At 44.0% G+C, this 6,267-nt stretch overlaps 1 long non-coding RNA gene across 1 annotated transcript; it reads right to left on the bottom strand.

Moving 5' to 3' along the window:
• Positions 1–1,116: 1,116 nt before the first annotated feature.
• On the bottom strand, positions 1,117–4,663 carry LOC140216394 (uncharacterized). The gene is made up of 2 exons (XR_011893053.1): positions 4,569–4,663; positions 1,117–1,392 (listed from the first exon to the last, which is right to left on the bottom strand). It is a non-coding gene; the product is annotated as an uncharacterized lncRNA (long non-coding RNA).
• Positions 4,664–6,267: the final 1,604 nt, after the last annotated feature.

The following is a 6,267-nucleotide window of genomic DNA, read 5'->3' on the forward strand; positions in this document are numbered from 1 at the left end:
AACTAAATCGAGCAAAACACACTCAGATGCGTTCTGCACAAACATTTCACATATACTTGTCCACTTCGAAATCAATTCAATGTGCTTGGGCTTATGGTTTATTTCACAGTCATATATTATTACACCTTTAATTGATAACTAGTTGGTCTACATTGTGAGTTGGCACTGAGGGGCACTCATTTATGTCCCTTACACTTACTGGCATTCAGCTTCACTTGCGTTAATTTACAATCGCCTCAACTGACTCAGTGATTTCCCACTCTTGTGAAATGAGCAGAAATGTGTGAGAGGGCTCTTTAATGTGTGTCTACTTGTAGTGATAGTACAGTTGGTGCAAGTGCTTCAATGTCATCTGCATGCGAGTAAAGTGGTTAACACGTGTCTCTTTTTGAGCCCCGCCGCAATTTCGTGCTGGCAAAATATCAGCTTTTTTCTGTGTGCTATTTCACAAGCATATGATCTTTGCGCACTGAAGTGAACAGCCATTCTGGGCCAGATTCTTGGCCCATTCTGGGCCATTCCGCTATCAAAACAACTCACAGAGGCCCCAGAGGTGATGAGTTCTTTATTAGTCTGTTTGTTCTCTCGTTTTACCTTTCGCTTTTCTTTCTCCCTCACAGGATCTCACTCACCGCTCCTTCAGATTTTGCTTCGTAGCACTTTCTCAACGTGTCAACGTGCTATTGCACGTTGCATAAACGTTGCATTTGCTCACTGGCCGCATATAGCCTTGAGCAGCGGATCGGCCGCGTTTTTGAGGCCTCTGCTCGCTTGAAAGAATGCTTATATGCGGTGCTCGGGGCTTAGCCGAGAACATGACCCTTATACGGATGACGTTATGCAAGACTTGACTAAGACTGCAAGTCCACGTCTTCATGGAAATGGCAGCTGTACCTTACTAGTCATTAACCCCACTAATACATACTTATGTAAAACATCAATTGCCGTCTTCCATGTGGCAGTAAGCCCGTTTTTGTGTCCTGCTTATGGAATTTGACAATTCGACAGGGCTACACAGCATAATTTCAACCGTTCCGAACCGGTTCGCGTGTTTGCGGACCGTTCAAAATTGATACTCCCCAGAACCGGAGCTGTACGGGAATAAGTCGAAGCAAGTTGAACCCGAACCTAACCGTTATTTTTATTGTTTCTATATTCTATTAAATAAGTACATATTGAAGTGATTGTAAGGCAGCATCTGCCCGTGCCATGCGCAGTTGACACAGGAGATCGTACGCATTGGGAAATCTGTCGCTCGCACCACCACCGTCCCGGCCACAGGACAGACCGCCTGGCAGAAGGCGGCGGCACTCTTCAAGGCCTGCTTAACGATGGTTGACTCCAAGCGTGACGAGGTGAGCACGGGACACTCCCCAGCCATGCCTAATGCACCTACGAGAAAATACGACTGTTTTGAGCCACACACGCGCACTCGCGACTGTTGTAGCATGCCTTAGTCTGCTCGTAATATTAGGCGTGCATTATACCTTGTTTGGAATTCCATAGCGGGGCATCATAGTTTCCAGGGTAAAGGAAAATTGGCTTTTAGGTTGTTACCAGGCCTGGAACAATGCTTTTTAACAGGTGCAGGAATGGACGGTGGGCATACAATTTGTCTTGCCTTCGTTGAAGGTGTCTCACCTCAATATTTTTCATCTTTGCGAATAGAACTCCTCGTTATGAATAAGATGTGCTCACACGCGCCGACACAAAGAAAAATAAAATCCAGTGGTGATTCAGCGGTTACTGCCAGAAAAATGCGTTAGAACTGCGCCACACCTACATGAGGGTCTGTATCGATGATTTCTACCACGTTCGCCACATTGCAAAGTGTTCTTCAGGAGGTCACTTGACGCACGTCTTCCCTCTTCGAGGAGCAAAGTGTTACTGACGGTGGTCCAGAACGGACCACCATCAGGATCACTACACACATCCGCATGCGCACACACGCATACAAACCTACATGTATGTATGTATGTATGTATGTATGTATGTATGTATGTATGTATGTATGTATGTATGTATGTATGTGTGTGTGTATGTATGTATGTATGTATGTATGTATGTATGTATGTATGTGTGTGTGTATGTATGTGTGTATGTATGTGCGTGTGTGTGTATGTATGTATGTATGTATGTATGTACATTGCGCGACCTGCTTCCCATACTTCATAAACATACAATTTTTTTGCACTTTGCCACTATTAATGCTGACGCATTAACAGAAGCTAACTAAAGCGTGTTGGAGATTCCATGCCGCCAACTTTTCATCACCTGGGTGACCGTGCAAGCATCCGGAAATGCCGTAATTGCTTAGCACCGGGCCGGAAGCACGTTTGTTGCATTTTTTCTGCAGCGCCCATGAATCGGCGAAGCACGTAGCAGAAACACACGGAACATGCGCTGACTCTCAAGTGACGTTCAATTTGAAATAAAGAAAAAACATTAGGACAGAGAGCAATCCATAATCTTTGAACACGTGACAAGCCACCCGACGTCTTGCTGTATTCTTGGCGCATACTCCAATTTGAAGCGCACCATCATCTCCTATCTGATGCTGCCACAAGTGCTCAACAAGTATTCAAATTCCTTCACCCATAGCCAAATTGACGATTGGCTGACTTTTTCTTCTGTGAGATACTTCTATTATTTCACGCGCATACTCGGCTGGGTTCCTCGATAAAACTACAGTGTCGCTTAAATATGATTTAAAGCCACATTCTTGGCAATGACATGCTAGGTGAGACAGCTTGTTATTAGCCAGCGAGTGTTTATGTATTTGTCATTTGTTTCACACTGATTGCCGATAATTTCTTTGGTGAAGACACCACAGCGCCTACTCTATAGCGCATGGAAGCATTCTTGAAGCCACGCGAAACTTGTGTGCGTAAGGAATAAACACGAACCTCAGTCAGCGACCGTTTCTTTTTATATGGTGTCGCTTGTTGCTCGGACATCGTTGATTTCAACATTTGCTCACAACCCCTTGCGATAATGCAAATCATGTAGCCTGTCTTTGTTAGTCATTTTATCTGCTCGTCAAAACTAATACGCAGTCCGTGTGCTCAGGTTTTCCCTAAAGCTGGCTCCCTACAGGAAAGCGCTAAACCTTCCTTGATTATTATTAGGTCAGCTTTAGAAAAAGACGTGCGTAAACGGACTGCGCGTACATTTTGAGGAGCAGGTAGAAAGTGTAACACAGGCAGACCACCCGGTTATCACTTACCTCTAGGGGCTGTGAAAAAATATTGAAACCAACTCAGTCCAAGCAACAAGTGCCAGAAGATAACGAAAACAGTCGCAGACCAAAACGTGTTTGTTATTCGATACGCACACAAGATTTCGCCCAGCTTAAAAAAATGCTGCCAAGCGCCATGGCGTAGACGTCGTGTTCTTTTCAGCCAATAAACTGTCGGCAACGAGTGATAAATAAGAAACTAAACATTTTAGCACAGTTTCCCTAAAACACCTGCGCCATCATCATAGGCATCAGTATGTTGACTGTGAAGTTAGCATAGTCTATGAGGTATCGCTTTCCTGTGGCAAGACCTATATAGGACAAAGTGGCCGGTGTGTCTGTGTGAGTGTCAGGAATGACAAGCGTAAACAAAGTAAGAAGACGAGGAAGAGGGAGAGAAGCGAGCGCGTGGAGCCGCCATCTTGGAGAAAGGGGCGCGCTCAGAGAAGGATGTGGTGGCCGGGGCACAGCGTTCCAGGAGAAGGGCGGATATCGCCTCTCCGGGTCCTGCCCCAGTTCCTAGGGGACGCATCGACGTCCCGCCCGAGTACCAGGCTCGGCGGAGTATGAGGCGGACATTACTAGCATGAGAAATCAAAACACATATTATAATATTTATCTACATTCCCTAAACGTTTTATTTGGTAAGTGTACAGCACATATTGCAATCTATGAATAGTAACCGGTGTATATGCCAGATGTATGCGCTTGAAATGATTCTCCAAGATGACACTGGCTTCAAAAAATTATTTCCCAAATTTCTGTTAGAATGCATAGGTGTTGCACTTACTTTTGTGCTTCAATGTTCAGTGTATAAAAGGCAGTTTCGTTAAAAAAGCAAGTATCTGCCGATTGGTATCAATCTCGAAATTCCTTCCAAGAGGCCCCTTGCAAGCTCACCAGCTACACTTCCATAATTTCATTAGGCCCAATAAATTGTTTTATTAGCAAGTCAATAATTAGATTAAAATTTAGTTGGAGATGTAGAACAATCCACATTTGGGCTAGTTGTTACTGGCTAAATAACTTTAGGGTACAACCGAAGACTACAAAAATAGAAAGCAGGGCAGACAAGACACATGATCGCGCTGAACTCGCAACTAACAAGATGAGCGAAATTTGCGGTAAGATTGATAGGAATTGGCACAGGCTGCTTCCACTTTTACTGAGAAAGGCTCCACTGTTAAGCACACATTTTTGGGCCTTCTACAATGGTAGTTTATACCAACTTCCGTTTTCTTGCGCTCACGTCTATATCGGCCAAACCGGTTGCTGCCGATCATTAGATTGTCAGGTCATGGGCACTCGCTAGCGGGTGATGCCTACTTACATGTCACGTGGCATTGCTTTGAACATGGGTGTGCTCCCATCTTCGAAGATTCCAGAAATCTTTCCGCGCATAGCAATCAGACTGCGATGGAGATGATTGAGGCCTGCCATATAAAGAAAAAAAAGGAACGCGTTGTGTAAGCATGCCTTCATTTGGTTTGCATGACAATGAATTTGCATTTTTAAAGCGCTCCGAAGTATAGCATTAAATGGCAGGCTTTTGCTGTTTACCTGTGCACTGATAACGACGCCATCAATGGCAGAGCACGTTGGTGTACGCTTTCTCATAAAATGTTTTGCTAGTTAAGCATTGTCCTGTGTATTTTGTGCTTTCTATTTTTCTCGTCTTGCGCTACCCCTTCATGAAGTTGACTATGTTTGAATTCATCGTGCGAGTAATACTTGCCTCTCTTAAGTATTCAGCTAAAGGACTAGATATTTGTTTCATCAACAGGCAATATTCAGATAGTGTCTAAAGCTAAAAAAAATCAATACTGCAATACTGACTGTAAACTTGAGAATTAACAAATAATGCACAAGATTTTCATTTTACAGTACATAATTGAATAACAGGAACAAGAGAAACACTCTGACGTCAGCTGCACCTCCACTGAAAGCCACATGTGCTTGATGTTATACTCCGTTAAATCATGTAATTATCTCCAGAGCTCGTTGCATGATATTCGGGACACCATGTGTATCGAACAGACGCGCGTCGAAGAGAGACAGAGATGGAAAGTGGTACAAATTAAATGTCATTGCAGACCGAGGATCTCATAGCGTGGATGACTTCGATTGGCCTGGATCTGAATAATCTGACAAATTCCGACCAGTTTGACCCGCTGGACGTGGTGGTGCGCCTCGCGCTCGATTTCGGCACCCCAGTCTTGCTTTCTTTCACTTTCGACTCAGCGATCGTGGTCAACAAGAGACGTTATGTTACTGTGAGTATCTATTCCTTACCGCTATATCGTTATTATATTTGTGTGTATGTATATGTGCTTGCTTTCTATTTATTAGCCACGGCATTTCAATTTGTGCGCGCGCGATAAGAGCAGTTGTAGCAGTTGAAAATGAAAGACGAAAGGTCAATGAAATGAAGGAAATATACGGAAAAAAGGACATGAGTTAGATAACGAAAATAGACATCGCATACATGAATAAGTTGAATAAGAAGCAGGGTGGTCTTAGCAGCCGCTTAAAGCTCATTCACGCTAGGCCAATGCGACACCGATTTCGATCTGCCGACTTTCGGCAACAGCGTCTTTTCCTTCAAGTTGGTATTTGGGGCCACACGTTTTTCGTGTTGTTTCGTGGGTCAGTATTTTCATGCAATGTAAGATGATTTTGAAACACCTCAAACATGGTTTGGTCGTCCGCGCCAAATTTTTCGAAATTGGATGATAAGAATACGAGTAAAGTCTTTTGTACAGTTACACATGCACCACACTTCATTCCGTGAACGAATACTTTTCTTAATCACATCCAAGTGAATTTCGAAAATTTCATCTTAGGAGCTTATGTGCCTTTAACGAGAAGCCCATCTAACACGAGAACGTTCCGTGTGTTGTCGGAACGCGTCATTGTGGCTTAGCCGGTTACTGCCTAGCGCGGCTAAACGCTATGTTGGGGGATCTATATCCCGCCGCGACTGCCCATTTCAGTGGCAAGAAGTACAACATACCACGGGCTTACCTGCG

Source organism: Dermacentor andersoni, chromosome 3, assembly GCF_023375885.2.
Source record: "Dermacentor andersoni chromosome 3, qqDerAnde1_hic_scaffold, whole genome shotgun sequence".
Lineage (NCBI taxonomy): Eukaryota > Metazoa > Arthropoda > Arachnida > Ixodida > Ixodidae > Dermacentor > Dermacentor andersoni.